The sequence below is a fragment of the Ursus arctos genome, unplaced genomic scaffold (genome assembly GCF_023065955.2).
Source record: "Ursus arctos isolate Adak ecotype North America unplaced genomic scaffold, UrsArc2.0 scaffold_3, whole genome shotgun sequence".
In the NCBI taxonomy this organism is placed as follows: Eukaryota; Metazoa; Chordata; class Mammalia; order Carnivora; family Ursidae; genus Ursus; species Ursus arctos.
This window is the reverse complement of record NW_026622985.1, coordinates 15382083-15402717: the sequence shown is the minus strand read 5'-3', so window position 1 is coordinate 15402717 and position 20635 is coordinate 15382083. Positions and strand designations below refer to the sequence as shown.

The following is a 20635-nucleotide window of genomic DNA, read 5'->3' as shown; positions in this document are numbered from 1 at the left end:
TTTCCCAATCGTCCTCCCATGTGGTTCGGCTAACTGGAGGTACAGGTGGGCAACAGGACAGCGTGAGGAAGACAGAAGAGTCCTGGTTTTGATGGCAGCTGCTGTCGTCGCAGTGGGGCCGGTATGATTCCGGACTCCAGCAGCCCAGGAAAGGGACAGCCCTTTTTTATTCGTTCCAACCCTGCTTGCGAGAGCACCTCCTGAGTAGAGTCAGCAGCAAATGCACCTGTCTCAACCTGCACGCAGAGTGGGAGCAAGCTCATGGCCTCCGGCTCGGAGATGTCAGCTGCTTCTGGTCTAAGGATCACCCTTCCGTCCGCTTGCAACATCCCTCCCTCTCTTTTCTGCGGCTCCAGCCTTTCCAATCCATTCGCTTAATCCATTGTTTAAAATACCTAACGTGGCTTCCATTTGCCTCTGTACCTGCTCTTATATACATGGACCTGCTATGTGACAACCCTTTGGGAGAAGGATGTAAAGCAGAAGACGTTGTCCGTGCCCTGACAAAATGTGTAATCTCTCTGGGTCCTAGAACTAACACATTTGAACCAAGAGTAAACAAGGCAAAATAGATTCAAGGGCTGACGAGGTAGATGGCAGACCATGTGTGCGGTGGGGAAAAGTACTTCATCACAACCTCTACTTGCTCAGTGCACGGACTGGGACCCGCACTTGTGCTTTTCGTCCTCTGGCACGCAGGCACGTCTGTTCTCAGCCAGTCCAGAAGCAGCCCCGCGGCCAGCCCGCCCTCTGGTCTTCCGAATCACTTCCCCTTTTCTGGACATGCTGGGTTTATACTTCCTGCCCTGAAGCCAAGTCTGGTGCCAAGTTGTCTGCTCTATTCTTGTTCAGTTTCCTGTTCATTAACTTCTGGCTCATTATAACATTAGCATCCCTTAACCCACATTTGCATCACCATACATAAGAAACTTTTTGTCTATAGCAAAAAGGGCCACGATTACTACACATCTATAATTTGGGACAGAACTATTAATTACAACAGGGTTAAGAGCAGGAGAAAAAGTGATTAGATGACTGTTAGGCTGTCCCATTTTTTCAGCCCTCATTAGATCTACCGGCTTCACTTTTTTCTCCTCTAAAATCGGAGAATTCTCTATCATGTGGGATTGAGTTTTATTTATTTTTAAAACAACTCCTCCTTACTGAGGGCTTACTCTCTACCAGGTCCTTTGCATATGTTTAAGTCTCTTCCATCTCTCCCAAAATGAATGTCTTCCCATTGTACAGATGAGCAAAGTGAGGCCCACAGGGGTGAAGTTATTCCTCCATGTTTCTTACTTGCTACTGGCAAAAGCAGGACTCACGCTGTCTGGTTAGGCTGTCTGCCTCTTGAGCCTCTGCACTTGAAAACAAGCGAAACCATCCCTGTTTCCATGGGTGGAGAACAGCGTCTGCGACAAGCACCACGGCACCTCTGTGGTCGCTGTGCCACGCTGTGGTCAGTGTCCTATGTCGGGGGATGGCATCACGGGACAGAGCCTCCTCAGGGCGCCGAGGACAGGCTTAAGCAAACGGGCTCCGGAGCAGTTTAGCTCCTCTCTGGGTTATCTCGTGGGATTCTGCACATGACTTTATTTGAGAAGGGCTCCCCCGAACTTGGCGAGGGAGCGCGCCGAGCTGGCACGGAGCTCCCAGAGGTGGTCCACAAGTTGCAAAGGCTAACTCTCTGTTTCACATCGTTACCGATGGCAATCTGCCCTCTGGCCTGATGCCCTTTCACGCCCTTCAAAATCTTCAGAAGGACCGAAAAAGCAGGCAATGGGACAACCACAGATTTTCAAGCAACTGGCATCCTTCTATCCCTACAACTAGTGGACAAGACTGGATTTCCATAAAATTAGGGAATGGGAGAAGTGTCCCCATTGTGCTCTCCATTTGAACACTTTTTCTTACCAGGTGTAGCTTCTCTCTCTCCCACCAGGCACTGCACATCCTGCTATCTTTCCCTGGGAACCCAGAGCTGAACTACGGAGCCACTAAGGCATTACCTACAGATGAGACCTCAGGGGTTTCACTTCGGCAGGGATCAAAGCTTGAAGTCCCTGGCATAGGGGACATTATATAGGCACTTCAGGTTGCCCCCCCTGCCCCCCACGTCCGATGTGATCGAAGCAATAGCCGCGTAGTAATTATAGAATGGAACCAAGGAAACGAGGTCTGGCGGGAGTTTAGGTACCAGCCAGTAGGCTGGGGTACGTTTTTAAGAGAGAGGGAGGTTACAGGGGGGTTTCCTAGCCTCCTAGCCCCCTAGCCTCCTGAAAGCACCACACGAACGCAGTGTCACGGCAGGCCTTGGGGGTTCACAAAGATTTTGACTGTATTGATAGGAAACACGCTGGCTTCGTTGTTCATACCACAAAACACAGACTCAGCGATTGCGAGACTATTAGGAATATTGTTCTAACTCATATGGTCTCTTGTGGTTTTACAACTAGTAAATTAAATGAATTATAGGGGAAAAAAAAAACCTCTAAAAAAATGATAATCCCTCTCCCCAAGTAATCTGTTTCCTGTCACCAGTATAGAAACTACTATGTCGGGGCGCCTGGGTGGCTCAGTCGTTAAGCGTCTGCCTTCGGCTCAGGGCGTGATCCCGGTGTTCCAGGATCGAGTCCCACATCAGGCTTCTCCGCTGGGAGCCTGCTTCTTCCTCTCCCACTCCCCTGCTCTGTTCCCTCTCTCGCTGGCTGTCTCTCTGTCACATAAATTAAAAAAATCTTTAAAAAAAAAAAAAAAAGAAACTACTATGTCTTTGGCAGAATCCTCAACGGTATTTATATCTTGAGCAATGCAGTATTTTAATCTAAAAGAGAGCACCAGGCAAAAAATTGAATGTCTTTGAGGACAAGGGTCTTTACTTACAATTTGTGTGTCTGGGCCCGTTGAGAGTGTCTTCTGTGTCACTGCCAGGAATTCGTCACCAGCCAAATGCCCAATCAGTTTTTGTAAACTTATGATTAGCTTTCATCCCAACAAAGCCCGTGTTTGTTACTAGGATACTCGCTTCTCCAGCTACTGGTTCAAGGATCAGTGACATACTTCAAAGATTTTGGGAACAGTTTCTGTTCTTTGCGAAGAGCATTTGTTCTCCGAAAAACAAATGCTAGATTTGTTCATTTGCTCCAAAGAATGAGAGGAACATTTCTTTTGATTGTTTTCCAGCCCCACCTCCGCATTCAACCATGGAAAGCCACACCACCCTTTCCTCCAGCTAGCAGAAGCTGTGAGTAAGCGGAGGTCCACACGGTGACATTTCTGAACCTTGGGAAGTCACTGTTACACCAAAGTGAGGCAGGACTTATGCAGCTAGTGACATTATCTGACAAAGGGCCGAAACCTTGAATTTCCGTAAGTCTTCATTCATTCATTCATTGAGCAAATTAAGCACCCCCTACGTGCCAGGCGGTGAGATACGTTCATGATACATTCATGAACACAACAGGCAAAAGTTCCTGCCCTCGTGGACTTTACGCTCCGGTGCAGGGAGACAGAGAGCAACAAAACATAAATCGTTAAGTTATATAGTTTGCTAGGCAGTAAGTACCAATAAGAAAAAAATACTACTAGAGAGGGAGACGGGTTTCTAAGTTTGTGCGTGAACGTGCACGTGTACAGGTAAACTTGCTCTCCACAGGACCAGAAACCAGCTCACCAGAAAGTGGTATTTGAGCAAAGAGCTGAACAGGCAGCAAGCAATGAGGATATACACAGGAAGAGTGCACCAGACAGAGGGAGCCGCTGTGCAAAGGCCCTGAGGCAGGAGTGTTCCTAGCCTGCTCAAGGGCCAGTGAAGAGCCAGAGTACCAAGCCCAGAACCAGGGAAGAGGGATCCGAGTGAGGCCAGGGTAAGGACTTGGTTTATACAGACTTCACTAGGATACAGAGAAAGGTAAGGAATATCCCAAATGAAACACTTGGAAATAAAGAGATAATACAATGAAATACAAATTTAAATAAAATGCATGTTGCAAAGCCATACTCTATTCCTGATGATCGTATTTCAAGAAAAAAATACATATGTATCATGATCCTTGTCTAAAAGGCATCACTGAAATTATTAGAATCTAAGTAAGTGGGAGATTGATGAGTAGAGAGTTCTACTGTGTGGTGATTTAAGGGATTTGTGGGCCAGGCTCCCCTGTCCAAAACAGAGAGAAGCTCGGTGTGGAATTACACTGTTTGGATTGAATGAGAGGATTTCATTTCCCTTCCTTTAGATCGTCAGGGCCATTTCTCTTCTAGATTCTTCTGTTAAAACACAAACACCGGGGGCGCCTGGGTGGCTCAGTCAGTTAAGCGTCTGCTTTCGGCTCAGGTCATGATCCCAGGGTCCTGGGATCGGTCTGGAGTCAGGCCCCCTGCTCAGAGGGGTGTCTGCTTCTCCCTCTCCCTCTGCCTCTCTCCCCTGCTCTGTCTGTCTGTCTGTCTGCCTCTCAAATGAATAAATAAAATCTTTAAAAAACAACAAACAAAACAAAACACAAACATTGGGTCAGGATGGGAAGGGGGGGAAAGAGGAGGGGTCACGTCTAGGGCAGGTATCAGGTCACTTCTTTTGCAAAGCAGCAGCAGTGAGCTGCCTTTGAGATGCTGAGTGACGAGCACCTGCAGAGGCTCCCCTGGAGGAGATCTAGGAAGGGAGAGGTGGGATTGGAGGTTGGGGGGATGACAAGGTACAAAACGCAAGTTCCATTCATGCGGACAAATGTCATACCTATGAGCAAACCACACTGACGCCAAAAATTCCAAAACCTTATTATTTTTTTTTCAGATATAAGCCGTGGCACTAGGGAGAAGAATGCCCAGCACTGCTATTAAACCACCTCGCTTCGGGGAGGCATTTCCAACCACGTTGCATCAATTGGCCTGGAGGTTTTTTCTCTTTCTGTCGCAGTCATTTATTCTATACAAGGCGCACGGACGTGGAATGGATATTTAGAACCACAGGGGCAGTGTAACAGCCTTGACAGCCTCTAAATTTATTATTTGATGTGAATGGGCAGCAAGGTAACAGCTTTGACCTCCATACGAGACCTTAGTTGTCCCGTACACACAAGCGCACTGACCAGGACTCCCACGGCCAAGGGCTTCCCTTGGGAACTAATGAAGCGTTCCGGTGGGCACCTCTCCCGCTCAGGCAGAGGTGTGGTGGTGAAGCACAGAGCTCTGGAATTCGACTCCCTTGGTCTGAATCCCTGCTCTACCATGCACTAGCCGTGTGTTCACGGGTGATGTGAACCTCAGTTACGCCATCTATAAAACAAGGACAGTTACTGAGAGGATGACATGGGATAACACATGCCAAGTACTTAGAATACGTCTGGCGGGGGCGCCTGGGTGGCGCAGTCAGTTGAGCGTCTGCCTTCGGCTCAGGTCATGATCCCAGAGTCCTGGGATTGAGTCCCAGGTCTGGCTCCCTGCTCAGCAGGGAGTCTGCTTCTCTCTCTGCCCCTCTCCCCCATGCTCTCTCTCTCTCAAATAAATAAATAGATAAATGATAAAAAAAGAATATGTCTGGCACTTGATAAGCCTCATAAATGGTGCCTGTTTTTGCAGGAGAACATACTGGTTTTCAGAATAAGTCTTACTGGGAATACTCAGTTCCACTATTCATGGATGACCATCTGCATACAAATTTAATACTTCCACAAACTTCTCTTGACCTATTGTATAGGCACAGGCTTGAAAAAAACCAAACCTGATATATTAAAAAAAAATACTGCTTTGGACACATTTTGATCATTCTCAACTGTTATTATAATACCATGTTAATTTTACCTTATTAAAAATTGAAGAAGGGCCATCACCATTGGGAAGACATTAAAATATATGAAATTAAACTAATTTGTCTTTATGGGATTGGACTTAGAGGATCTCAGATGCTATTTTTATAATAAACATCTATTTTCTAAAAAGGCCATCATGTCATACCTTAGGCCAACAAAACGGAGAAGCATCAGACAAATGCATCCCCGGGTAAGCTTAGACCTTTCAAGAAAATAACTTGCTCCCTGTTGCTTGCGCTCCCCTCCCGGCAACACTGAAACAGGAACAGGTCAAACCAGTAGTTCCAAACAAGAATGGCTTTGGTCTACCCTGGTTGAGGCACACAGGCCAGGAGGAAATAAAATTTGTATCAGATCTGGCTTTACAACTTAGAGTGTTCTTCATTTTCTTTCTTAATTTATTGTGAAATTGAAATTATGGTGCTGATTCTGCGGTGCTAAAATACTTTAGGAAACAGTAGACACTCAAGCAGGAAAAAGGAATGTCTTTACATTAAAATACTTTGGGCCGAAATATAATACTGTCAACTCAGCCACAGAAACTCTGCTTTTTTTTTTTTTTTTAAAGATTTTATTTATTTATTCGACAGAGAGAGAGACAGCCAGCGAGAGAGGGAACACAGCAAGGGGAGTGGGAGAGGAAGAAGCAGGCTCCCAGCGGAGGAGCCTGATGTGGGGCTCGATCCCATAACGCCGGGATCATGCCCTGAGCCAAAGGCAGACGCCCAACCGCTGTGCCACCCAGGCGCCCCAGAAACTCTTCTTTAAAAAACAAAATCGGTTTTACTTTACATTTTATTCTGGGAACAAATTTTACTTCGATTGAATATATATTTGGATGGAACTAGATTGCAGTGACTCATAAAATCGCCTTAAAAATAATTCTTTACAACAATAAAAAAGGAAATTGTAGAAGATTCTCTATATTCTCTAAATAGAGGTAAAACATTAATTACAATGAAGGAGTATACGAGGCACAGCTCTATAATGCCGAGAAGAGAAAGCATAATTTTGATTTTAAAAAATGAATTTAAATTGTAACGAACTCTCTAACATCACTTGCAAAGAATTCTACATAATCTGAACAATTTAAAATTAGTGCTCTTGTCTATCCTCACAAACATTTCCCGTTCCTTTTATCAGGAAGCGAATTACTGACTGAAGGTAAATGTAATTTCATTATAGATGCCAAAGTGTGTTATAGGCCAGCCAGATTGAAGACAATGCAAGTAAAATGTGGCAAACAAATCAGAAGGGTTTTTCCATAAAATTTACAGAAATATTTAAAAGTATTAATTTTCCAGAAAATAGGTTCCAAGGCCCACGTGGATCACCAGTATGACTTCTAGAACAGGAACTGATGAGGAATTGGTACCAGGCACCCAGGGGCCATCAGCCACAAGACTTAACCTTAACAGCTAGAGCAGCAGAAGGAAGCAGGCTGGGGGACCCCCCCACCCCCACCCCACCATGCATGAACCACATAACTGCTTACTCTCTCATGCCATGATTCTGGAATAATTGAAAGGAGTGCCACATCAGATTTGGGGGCTTTCTCTGCTTATCCTATGTACATGAGAAATAAGCGGAAACTTAGGTAATTTTCCTATTTTTTAAAAACTACAGTTCTTCTCCATGGCATTGACTGAAGGGAAGATGAATGGCCCGTGGTATGAGTTTTGATTACCCAGGAGCTCAAAATAAAATATTTATGAATATAAATTATGATTTGGGCATTTAAAATTATGATTTGAGGCATTAATGATGCCAGAACTTGTCCATAAGTACACATGAATTCCCTCTGCAGCCAATTCATCACTTTAGGACAAAATTTCTGAACCTCGTGATTCATCTTAGCACATGCCCTCGGGTTAGGCCGTTTTTCATCTACAAATATGAAAGAATTATTAAAATGGAAATGTTTCTTGGAAATACCACCTTAGTCATTTGGCACGTGTCTAAGTGATCTCCCTTCCAGACAGTGACCACGGGACAAACGAAACCGCCACCACAAACGTAACCAGCACAGAAACAAAGGAGCTCTTTCCCCCCTTACACTGGACTCAAATGTGTCTGCTTAGTAATAATGACATATTGTCCCATGTTATTGCTTCAGAAAAATGTTTCCAGTGACCCTTGGGAATGCTATGTACTGTTTTCCTTCAAGTTTTGCCCTTGGCAAAATTTTCTTTGTTCGGATCGCTCTCTGAGAAAGTCATTTCAGTCTGAATTGTGTACATTCTAGGTCTTTCGGTTAATAAGAGTTTTTGACCTTTTGGTTTCTACAGCCAGTTCTTCTCTTGGGCATGATTGATGGCATTAATTCTTCTAGCATGTGATCCGTGGGAAACCACCCCCACCTCCTTCAAATAAGTGTGCGGATTCTGAGGACAACCTGGGATGACCAGTTGACCAGTTATCAGGGCCGCCATCACAGTTAGAGAACTGTTCTGGAGACGGAACCCACCTAAGGCAGAGACGTCTCCACTGAGCTTGTGTTCAGGGAACCACGGGGCAAAAGCTTAGCTGGGTTTAAAGAAGACAACGAAAGGCAAGGCTCTGCTGTTCTCCAGCTGCAGTTGCTTGACTCCTGCCTGGCATGTCTGCTTGCCATTCTCGAGGCCTCTCTCCTCATTTGGGGGTCTCTGTCCTTATGCACCCACCACGGCCCTAGCTTTCCTACCTGCTTTCTTCATCTTTAATGGGGTTTCATGAAATTTTCCTCACATACTGATGTCAAATGAACTTTCTCGAAACAATGGTTGGGCAAATGTCACTTCTCACTCAAGACCGTAACGGGTTCATCACTGAACATAACTCAAACTCCATACGGTATATTCATAATCCCATGCACCTCAGAAAGCCTATTCACGACAGAACCCTGTCTTCTTCTCAGAAGCAGCCCTTCTGCCTTTTCTAGTCCACTCAGTAGCACCACCAACCACCCAGTGTCTCAAGCCAGGGGTCGGGCCTTGCTTTTCCTCATTTCTCATTCCTAACTGGCAGACGGGTCTATTCACTAGGCCAAAAACTGTCCTTTCTGTGGCCCCTCTGTGAGGACCCTGAGTCAGATCCCCCAGCTTAGCAGGTCTCAGCCCCTGCAGGTTTCCGGCTTCCAATTCCACTCCCGTGCGCTAGGTACCAGGGCGTCTGTTCCAAGCTCAGAGCTGATCGTGTGACTCCCTTACTCAAAATCCGTACGTGGAATCCCACAGCCTCTCCCAGCCTCCTGGCCCAGACAATACTCTCCAATGTGCCTTCACAGCACCTCCGACCTCTCCTCCTTCGGTCACACCAGGGCATCACAGTGCACCGACCGCACGGCTTCGAGGGGAATCTACTGTGATTCTGCTCCCAGCGGGGCCGTCCTGCCTGCAGGATGCCTCCTCATCCTCTCTGTTCCCCTTCCAGCATCTTCCTGCTGCCCCCATGCAGAGCAGTCACATTTGCCTCTGTATCATCTCACACTACACACACACACACATAAATATATACACTGCTATTATTTGTACTTCTGGGGGGCTGATGACACCATGCTCTCACTGTGCTGGATCCACTCCACGCATAGCTTGCTCGCCAGCCTTTGATGGTGTCTGAAACACAGCAGCTCATTCATGAAGGAATGAATGAACAACTGTTTATTCATTCATTAAAGAAAGAAGGAACAAACACCTCTCCAAAGTCACTTCCAACCACTTCTTAGTTAGGTCTACTTTGTGCTCTAAATTTGTTTATCTGTTTTTTCCTTTTGCCATGCCAATACCATGCTTATCTCCCTCTCCTCCTCAAGACTTGGCCATTTCCCCCTCTGGAATTGCTTGCTTGCTTTCTTTCTTTCTTTCTTTCTTTCTTTCTTTCTTTCTTTCTTTCTTAGATTTATTTATTTGAGAGAGTGGGGGGGGGCAGAGGGAGCATCTCAAACAGACTCCCCGCTGAGCGTGGATGGGGACGTGGGGCTCGATCTCACACCCTGAGATCACAACCTAAGCCAACCGTGAATCACGACCTGAGCCAAAACCAAGAGTGGAATGCTCAACGGACTGTGCCACCCAGGTGTCCCCCCCCCACACACACCTCTGGAATTTCTGCTCTTTTTTTTATTTAAAATTTTTCTGAACTAGTTTGAGAACCATTCTTCCTTCAAGGATCAGTTCAAGTTCAAATCAGCCATAGCTCTTTGTCAATGTCTATCTAGTGGTCACCGTTCCTTTGACCTCCCCGAGCACTTTCAGCCTGTGCATTTAACAGTCAGTAATGCTACCCTGTGCTTTCCTTTGATGTGCAGGCCTCCGACACACGTGTGCAGTGAGCAGTCGATTCCTATGTATATAACTAAAGAGTAGGAGTCCCTGAAGGGCGAGAGCCATAGTTCATAATGCAGGCTGCATTCGCAGAAACCCTCATGATTCCCTGTATGTAAAAAACAATCAATAATGTTTGTTAATGAAGATGTCAGCAGATAGGCACTATATGTAGGTCTCTTAAGTAGTATTTTATTTGTATTAATGAAACCCAAATAAGTGCAGAATAAACTCTGATTTCTTCTCAATAAAGTGGTGAGATTCTAGAATCAGGTATCGGCCATGGCCCCATAGGTCCTTTGGTGGTTACTGCACATTCTACTTGTGAAAAACTGTGTTTGGCTCTCAGCTGAGGGGAATGTGTTTTATGAAAGGAAGTCTTTCAATTGCTCACTCTTTGCAACAAAGATCTTTCCATGCCCTTCCGTGTCTACTCGAGCACTTACTGGATCAAGGCAGCTCCATTTCAGTAATGAAAGTAATTGGGACAGGGGCACCTGGGTGGCTCAGCTGGTTAAGCGTCTGCCTTTGGCTCAGGTCATGATCCTAGCGTTTTGGGATCGAGTCCCACACTGGGCTCCTTGCTCGGCGGGGAGCCTGCTTCTCCTTCTGCCTGCCCCTCCCTCTGCTTGTGCTCTCCCTCTCTGTCAAATAAGCAAATAAAATCTTTTAAAACAGTAATAATAATTTGGACAGAATCAGCAACTCCATTACAATGTAGATATTTGAAATCTACTTTCTTACTGAACTTGTGGGCTGCTCTATAGAAGAAAAATCCTGGTGTTCAAAGGTTTGTTTTCAGGAAAAGGAAAATGCCCATCAGTTTAACATAAAGCAGCTCTGGGTAACCAACAACGATTAGCAATACATTTGAAGACCTGGAGAGAAAATTAAGGAGAGAGTTTTCCCTGGGGATGACTTCTGGGTTTGGTACATGACAAGTATTCATTTTCATTCAACAAATATTAACAGAGGTGTGAGAGGCTAAGATGTATTTCTTTTTTTCCTACCCCTCTATGGCAAGAAAGCTTTTAAGAGCCTTCAAAAATATATACCAGTCAAATGATTTATTATTTTGCATAACAAATCAGTTTGAAGACCCTTTTTAAAATATATATATATATATTAAAGCATATCTGTCTTCGGATTCTCTAAAACAGGGAAATGTTATATAACAGAATATTTTACAGGACACTTGGAACTTTGATGTATTTTCCAGGTTATTTGAATAATTTAAATACAGTAGGTTTGTCTAGTTACATTTGTCAAATTCTTTCTCAGTTTCTTGGTTTTGGGGGGGGCGGGGTTTATGTGCTTGTTTTTTGGTTGGTTGTTTTTGCCCCCAGGAGCAAAGTCATTTGGGAAACTACATTAACTACATGCTCTCTGTGCTTACTGACAACAAAATAAATACAAACTTGCAGAAACCATTTCCCCGGCTCTCCTTCTCCACGTGGATTGTTCTCTGCTTTTCATTCTCTCCTTCCATAACCTGTTCCTATGGCCTCTCCTTCACCGGGCTAACAGCTTCTGTCAGCAAAGCTTTTGTTCACTACAGTATCAAAAGCTTTGCAGAAAAACGGATTAATCATGTTCACTGCGTCTCTTTGTTTACCCCTTCAATTCTCGTAGAATTCAAGCCCACTAAGAAAATGCATGTCTAATCACAAATGTGAAGTCCCTCTGGGTTATTTCGGTGCATTTCTCTTTTCAACATATTATATAATTAAAGGTTCTCTGACAAGTCAAGTAGATTGGTTTTCCCAAATATGTCTTCCACATCGTTTTAATGATTTAAACACATATCCCATGTACCTCGAGTTCCAAAAGAGAAGTTTATGTCTACCAACGCCAAGGAAGTGATTCCACATTTTACTTCTTTATTTTCGACAAATATTCCTTGTGAGACAGACGTCTAAGTATTTTTAAAATGGTAATTTGGGGTAAGATGTCATTAAGCAAATAAAGAAGTCATGTATTCTATGAACCGCCAAAGTAGACCTCTTTTAGTCTCATCACTGCTAAGTGTAAATGGAATAAAGAATCGTCACTGAAGTCTTATTCCTGAAAATATCAGAATGCCATCCTTCACCATTAATTTCATGCCAATAATTCAACGGGATAAATACTGGTGACTTCGCCACTTCTGTGTATAATAGTTCCATACAGTAATTCTTTAATACATAAAAGTCCCCACGTACTCAGGATGGACTTGCTCACTTTGCTTTTCCCAAAGTCAAAAGTAGTTTTTCTCAGTAACAGTGATGGTTTCCTCTACTAAAATATCTCATGGCTGGAGGCCTCAAGGCACAGTGGGTAACACCACTGAACCATTTCATCTACATTCGGATATTCTCTCATCATTTCAGAACATGGCTTTCTCATTACGTTGGTCATCTTGCTGAGAATTCTAGGGTCAGAAAATTTTTAAAGTAGCGGTACAGTTCTTATGTCAGAGGGGAAGGGGGTGGGGGAATAGGATAGACCGGTGATGGGTAGTAAGGAGGGCACGTATTGCATGGTGCACTGGGTGTTATACGCAACTAATGAATCATCGAACTTTACATCAGAAACCAGGGATGTACTGTATGGTGACTAACATAATAAAAATATCATTAAAAAAATAACAAGTGAAAGATACTAAACAAAAAATGTCACAAGCTCATCTTTTCCGAACAATCAGCCAGGCAGAACCGCATCAAGACGAGCCTTTCCAGAAACAATGTCTGTGAAAAGAGGCTGGACGGGAATCCATAAGACAGCAGGCAAAGTCACAACCCTGAATGAAGCCTCCTGGAAAGGGAATTAGCCTCGGTGGGCGGATGGGAATCCCTGTCTCTAGGAAGAGTGGGTTTCCAACCGAGATGCCAAGTTCACCACGTGTCTAATGGACCGTCCATTTGCATATCTCTTCCTGGATTATTCAAGTGGAAATTGCACTCTGCAAGGATTTGTAGCTTTTCCTCTTTCCAGAAATTTTAAGAACAACAAAAATGCAAGTCAGGGTGAAATCATCCACGGGATAGACAGAGGGCACCAAACATTTGTTCGGCCAGAAGAGCGCTCCTTCTATGAACTTCAGAGTTGACAGCGTCTCAGGCTAGATTATAGCGAAGGACACTTCTGTGAGAGGACGCTATTTCTGTAAAAGTCTGCTAGATCTGTGGTTTTATCCAGAACGGCACTGGTGTGAAATATACACACGCAAGACCCAGGCGCCAAGGGGCCCGTGTGAGCGCCGCGGCAGCCGGCGAGGAGGCCCGTCCCGCACACCTCAGGTGCAGTCTGGGCTTAGGAGGCATTGCAGGAACACATTAATCAACACGTTCCAGGACTGCATTAATCAACACCGCCGGTCGGCTGGCACGCCCATTGTTTAACCGTGCATGCTAACGAACGCGAAAGCGGCACTACGAATGCGGATTTCCACCGTGCTGCAAGAAACAAAACCCTTTTCACCACCGGCCCCATGCACCATATCCTACTCGACTCTCTCAATAGAAATCATTCTCTCCTGTATTCCTGCTAGTTTATGGACTTGCTTTCTGCCACAGTCAAGCAGAAACAAAGACGCTTTACAGACCAGCTAAGTTTGACAAAAGCTGTAGAAATGCCTTCTGCAGATATGAAAACTTGCAGCCTTCCAAGAGATTTTTTTTTCCTTCGCCTCACAAAACAGATGCTGTCGTGAAAGGCAAAATAAAACAAAACAAAACAAAGCAAAAAGAAAAAAAAAGAAGAAGTCCAAGCATCTATTTGTGTATGCAGTCAGATGTGACAGCAACATACTGCATCAGCAGCAGGGGCCTGAGCCGGGCCTCCTGCTCCACACTGGGCTTCATTTTCCTCCTGGGTAGTTCCCTAGATAACCCTCCTGTCAGGATCTGACTCCCTCCAAAAGCAGCCAGGGATGAAATGTCCAGATGCTGGAAGGAAGGTGTCTGCAACAGCACCCACACAACCTAGGCACCCATCACGACCTTTGTGTGTGCAGAGTTTGTGGACCTAGACGCTTAGGGCTTTCCGGTGTAATTTGACCCGGTAGGTAGCGGCCTACAAAGTTCGATAAACGTGAATTTTGGTCATGAGATCGCTGGACGTGAAGATCCTAAGTCTGAATGAGTCAGGGAAGCCATTTCCCATTATTCTTTTGCATGTGTTTCCTCTCAGGGGCAGAGTTGTCTCGGTCGAGGGTGCGCTTGCTGGGAACAAGGGTCACAGGGCAGTGCCCCCCTCCGGAGTGGCCCAGTTCTCCTCATTTCAGTGAGCCCCCCAAGTTAAAGGCCCGCCGATCCAGCCTACCTCCGCGCCGGCTCTCTAGCTCTAAGCATTTCACACTAAGTGTTTTAAACACTGAAGCTAGGCCAAAAGTGCTGGAGGAGAACAAATCTGACCCAGTAAGTATTTGCAAAGAGCTCTCTGCAAAGGTCACCGCGCCAAACCTCTGGCCTATATGTGCGAAGTCGTTACACGTGTCCTGTACGAGAGTGACTCGGGCGATTTTCTCCTTCGGGTTCCGAAGCAGATCTTTCTCCCCACCAGACCACAGCCGGAGGAGGGCCGAGGAATGCAGGACACTGGCAGGGCTCCTTCTACTGAGTCCCAGCACTGACTGTCACGGACACCAAAACACGCTGTGACCTTTTTCACCATTCTGCCACCCTTGCTTGATCTCACCCTTCCCACGACCTCCCATGAGAGGATGCCCACGTCCTTCTTCAGGTCCCTTTCTGAGCCTTCGGAGACAGCTCTCAGGCTGAACAGCTGGAGGAGTGGGAGGGGGACTGGGTGGGTTTCCAGAGGAAAATGGTGGTGTCTCCTAAGAATTATGAGGCCAGGATGCAAGGGGCAGAAGAACTTAATCAATGAAGGCCTCTCAGTCGCAGAGGCCAGAGGAACTCAGAGATAAACATCAGGACGTGTACTGTAATTCGGCCTCCCTACACGTGAGATTTAATATGCCCCCATCTGACCACAGGTCACAGGGTGTTACTCAGGGCTCCGCAGGGTAATGGGAAGCTGCGGAGAACACTGGGATGGAAGAACAGAATGTTCTCTCTCCCTCAGCTTCGGGGCTGAGCCCTCATTCCCTGCCGGTCGGCCGCGACCATGACGGAGGGACTGACCACGTGGGCCACCAGCTCACACAGCTGTGGGCACTGCCTTGAAATCGGGAGCGTGCCCTCATCCTATGCCAGGGGGAAGAGGGAGGAAGGCATTACCAAGAAAAGATGGTTCTGGTTTTCTAGCTGACCAAATACCTAATCAATTTTAACTGGGATAAAACCATAAAGAGGCGAATACCCTTAGCTTAGATTTAGATCTCTGTCTTGGTTTCTGTCGGTCCCAGGCTTCCCTGGGAAGCCTTTTCCTCATGTGCTTTTCATCTCTCCTTCTGTGAGGTGAGTATCCCTTTTGTGGGTGGTGGGTCTCCTAGATTTATCTGGTGGCCGGTAACACGAGATAAAACTTCGCAGCTCTACAATGATCTTGTAGGACAAATTCTGATAGATCTCCTTATTGTTAAACAGTCTTAAAAACTGTAGTCCCCTTGTATTTTGTCATAAAATATTGATTCACATTTACAGATCAACTTAAATCTTTTTACTTACCAGTTCTATTATTATTTACTCAAAATATCAATAACACTACTACTATGTATACATAATTTTTTAAAAGTTAGTGCTATGAGTCCAAGGAGAAGAACAACTTTGGAATCAGCAACCAAAACCAATCACTAAATGACTCCAATAACCTGTCAGGTTCTCCTCTTCATATAGCTTGCCCAATGGGAACGTCCCTTAAGGTACAGCAGGGCAGGATTCTTCTTCCGACTTATTATGGTTCCAAGCAGGACCAAACTCACACAAATGCAGGAGAGCTCTAGAAAACCAGGTATACAGAGAGATTTGAGGGGCACTCCTCCCCCGCCCCCCAACTCTGGTTGCTTCTAGAAATTCCACCATTAGCTGTCCTGCATTTTTGCCCAAGGTTTTCAAGCCAGGTAGAAGAGATGGGGAGAATTCTTTTCCTTGGAGAATTTACACATCGGTGTTAATGATAAAGGGGAACGTGGTCTGAATCCGTGACTGGATATCAATCAGCACAGCTAGCACTTTCCAGAGAGAAGGAAGTGGGTGTGGAAGTGCACACTCACAAACCACGGTTCTGGTTCTTCACATCTGGCGGATACCACGGCACACTAGTGAACATGGGAAAGACGACTGAAAGCTCCAAGTAGCTACAAAAAAACTTTCTTACTCTAAAGTCAGAGGCTGAACTCTTGCATAGCCTGGGGACATTCTGAATACAAGAGGGCTTCAGAATTTTGGGAAGTTTCAGGGCGTCTTTGTTTCAGGGACGCAAGGGAAAAAGAAACAGGGAAGACACTCAGGATTTAGTTTCGAGCAGATTAAATCATTCCCGAGGATAAAATGAGATATTTCAGTGGCTCTAAGAGAGCCTGACAACTAAAAGCTCCTTTAGTCATTTAACAAAAGACTAGCCAAAAAGATCCACGAAAAGAATGTACTGAGAAAGGTAGAATTGAACCTTTTCACTTGTGCCTCTAGAAGATAGAGATTTTAAGTCAAATAACTCTCACACAATGAATGAAAGACAAAACAGTGCAACTAGCCAGGAAAACGTCCCTAGCAACCGCAGGAGAGTGCCTTCGAAAGTGCGAGAGCCCTTATGGAGCTCTACCCCTGCCACCTTCCAAGGACACCTCACACTCCTTCCTGAGGTCCCTCCCCTTGCCTGGTCGTCATGCCTTTTCCCCTTTTACTAGAAACTACCACTTACAAGTAAGTTCCGGCTCATGCTGTCTTTCCATCTCTCCTAGGAGTCACACCATATATTATCTCCAGAAGGACTTGCCATAATATACTGCTGATTCGAGGGATTTATCATCGTAGGCCACTTTTACCTAACACCATTACTATTAATTTCCAATTCCCAACAACTGTGATTTGGGATATCCAGACTTCCGTGTCCCTGTGAGATTGGATGGGTCCTACTCCTCCATAGGTTTACCTTGCTGGCGTTATTTTATGAATTAAGGACCCTTGTTGGAGCGTGTATAGGTATATCGAAAAGTTATAGAGTAAATCAGTTTACCTTAACTAAGGGAGCTTTCTAGTAAAAGAGCCATTTATACAAAATGAAGGCTTTTTGGTATGGGTCGTGACTACTTAACTCAGCCATTTACTAGTCTTCACTAATGTTCACTTTTCAAGAACTCTTCAAAGAAGAACAAAATGTGTGCTCCTTGATTTGCAAAGCAACGTTCTTAGTTTCCGGGCTACTGATTTGGGGATTTCTGGGGGGTATTTTGAAGCACCGTAAGAATTAGCTATATGAAATCAGTTTTAATACAGCACAAAAGAAACAAATTCAACTGAGGCATGAATCATTTCCTCTGAAGCAGAAAACGACATCTGAATAGATTAATTTTAGCATTTCTCAAGGACAAGAGACAACATGCTTGCAAGATTTTCCTACCTCCAAATCTTGTAGACAATCTTCTTTTCATAATTAAAGTCTGAGAGAGTTTCTTTATTTGTTAAATAGAACCTAGGAGGGTAGAGGACTAAATGTCCGAACAATCATGCTCTCACAAATTCCTTATGAGATAGAGGTCTCTGAGCTATGTTCCAGATCTCCAAGGAAGATAGTCTTCATCAGGTTCAATACCATAACAGCTGGCTTTTCAGAAGGCATCATAGGCCTGGCACAGTTCATTCTAGAGCCGATAATTCAAAGTGACATAAATGGGAAAGGGGTGGGCAGTGGGGGTGGGGGCAATTGATTTACAAAGCAGAAAGCACATATCAAAGTAACATTTAAACTTTCCAAACAGACTTTTGTATTATTTGGACTTCACTGTGAAACAACAAAAATGATGTATGGATAAGTATGTTCTCGGGAGATTTTCTGATACCCGATTGAATCAAAACGAAAACTCTTGTCTTGTAAATGATTCCTTATCATTTTAAATCTTTAATTCCTTCAGAAACATATTGTTTACTAGCAATGCCTTCACTCTGCTGTCTATTTTCTGAACTTTATGATTCATGATTTAGTAAGGCAAAAATCTCATTACTATGGAAGGACAGGAAGGGCTGGTTTTCTTTCCCATGTATTCAATCCGTCTCCTTCGACAAGCAGTGTGATTAATGTTTTTGCATCTATAGTCCTAGTCCCCATCTTTCATCATGCTTTTTGGATTGAAAAGTATTAATTATGGCAATAATATTACATAATCATATCACTTTATGGTACGATTCCCTTCTTGACTAATTTAAACCTTCTCAGAAGGCAAACTCCTACCTTTAAAGAAGTTCTTCCTGTCTGAAGAAGTTGTCCTTTTAATTCTTTAAACCAGATGTCTTCTTAGCATCGCCCTGTGGGTCGAAGAGTGGGGGAAATGTTAACGTGACATTCATCGTCAATCATAGCAGACTGTCAATACATTAACTTCCATCCGACTCCCTGATGGGAAACACAATGACCAGGGGGGCCCTGTAAGGAAAGACAAATTATGAATAGATTTGCCAAAACACATCTCTGCTGGTTTCAATCAAAAGTGACACCAGAGAGTTGGCTAAAACTCTGATGACCATCCCCTTCATGCAACCCAGTCAAAAGCGACATGTCTGTTCCCTCTTTTCAGTTGGGGGGATGGAGGGTTTGTTTTTTTTTTTTGCAATGCGTGTATACGGTGTGGCTTAAATACTTTCTTGCTTATTACTGCTGTTATTCTTAAAATTTTTCATTTAGTAGAGTAGGAATTCTTTTGACTTTATTTGAAAGGCCCCAAGTTCTCAATGAGGGTCATAAAGAGATGGTGGGAGCAGCCAAGAGGAGAGGAGCCCCACCTGGACCGTGACAAAGGCTCAGCTATGGATAGCTCCAGAGTTTGACCGGCTCCAACTCCCCGCTCCTCAGCCTGAATGTTTCCTTTGCAAATATTCCAGCTGAGAAGTAGCCAGAAAAGGACAGTGTGGACAGGGAATGGGACAACTGCAGCTGAGCACATTAGGGTTCGTTTTTTTTAGACAACCAATTCAGTGACACCCAGGGTTTTCTAAGGGAGGATTTGTGGCTTTTTGGACTTCGGATTTTTGGAAACAGAAGTCATACTATCAGACCTCTGAAGAACCTTTCAGAGGAGAGAAACAAGTGTCAATTCAGGAACTCCCGACTGCATTGAAATATTAAGACAACTATGAATTGCAAAGTGATTCCATTAATAAAATAAAAAGATGTGTAATCATCAGATGTTCTTGTTTATGCATGTGTTATAAAATATTTTCTGTATTAAATTGCAAAAAGCTTTATCTTAGTGACATGCAAAACCACTCTTAATAGATTGTTCTTGGATCTCATGCAATGATATTTTATCAGGACAAAAAAATGTTGTTGAGGTTAATGACACTCCCTTATTAAAACCAATTTTAGAGTAATCAAGGTTTTCTTTCCTTGTTATTTATTCCCACTTTAAAAAAACTCTTTTGAGGTATGTAGGAAAGAGTTTGCAAGAATCTGAAGTCATGTCTACAATAATAACTCAATCCAACAAACATATTGAACATTTCATATATATCAGTCAATACACTGGATAAATATAAATGAGGAAAAAGTGTAATACACGAAAGCACCTTTACAGGTGAAAATTGATTAGGTCAGTATGTGGATGCTGTCTCCTTTCTCTCCTCCACCTACCCATCTCTCCATCTTTCCACCATCTCCCTCCCCCAGGGCAGCTTGGCTCTGCTTCTGGCTCTGCCCAGAACCTGAGGCCGATGGCTTAGCCCAGCGTCACAGGTGACATGAGAAAAACCCCTCCCTCTTTATGTTACTGAATGTGGGCCTTGGATCAGTCTTCCTCTTCACCACTGCAGTGTTAATGTCTGACATGGGTTTGGGCCTCAGGGACTCAGACCCTGCCTAATGGAGTACTTTGCTTCCAGGTCCTTCAATCTGGGGAAAGCAGTCTGTCACCTCTTCTAGCCCAGTGTAACAGAGCTCTGCACTGGGACCCAAGACAAAAGCCTCCGCTAATAATACATCGTTAACTTTGTCTTGCTTTGTCAATGTCCCCACCACAAGTATCTCCTTCGGGAACCTCAAAGGCCCAGCAGAATGTAGCATTCCTGGGTTGTTAGCCAAAACACAGTGCCACCCTTCACCTCCAAATCATCAAGCTAAGGCAAATGGCCAACTCAAAAGGGTAGCCCGCTCCTTCCTTCTTAAAGACTCTTCTAAGACAAGTTTTTGTGTGTGGCAAAATCCATAGAAACAGAAAGTGGTTCCGTTCGCTGAGCCAAGCCCTAAGGGCATCTCCACCCCAACTCTTTTGGTACCCCTCATCGTGTCTGCGACATCTGCACACATTGCTGGGGAGCTACTGCTGAAAATCGACATCACAGGTGACTGGAGGCTACAGCGAAATACTGAGAAGAGACTCAACTAAAGACACACATCGATAGAGTTAATGTCGCCATAATTTTTACCTGGAAGAGA

At 44.5% G+C, this 20635-nt stretch overlaps 1 protein-coding gene across 5 annotated transcripts in view; it reads right to left on the bottom strand.

Annotated features, from left to right (window-relative positions):
* The window catches only part of NRCAM (neuronal cell adhesion molecule), a 276950-nt gene that overhangs the window by 123764 nt on the left and 132551 nt on the right, over positions 1-20635 (bottom strand). For all 5 annotated transcript variants that reach the window (XM_057304367.1, XM_026503219.4, XM_026503237.4 and 2 more), the window contains one exon: positions 18440-18513. The gene's annotated coding sequence lies outside the window, so the exon portion shown is untranslated. The remainder of the gene's footprint in view (positions 1-18439; positions 18514-20635) is intronic.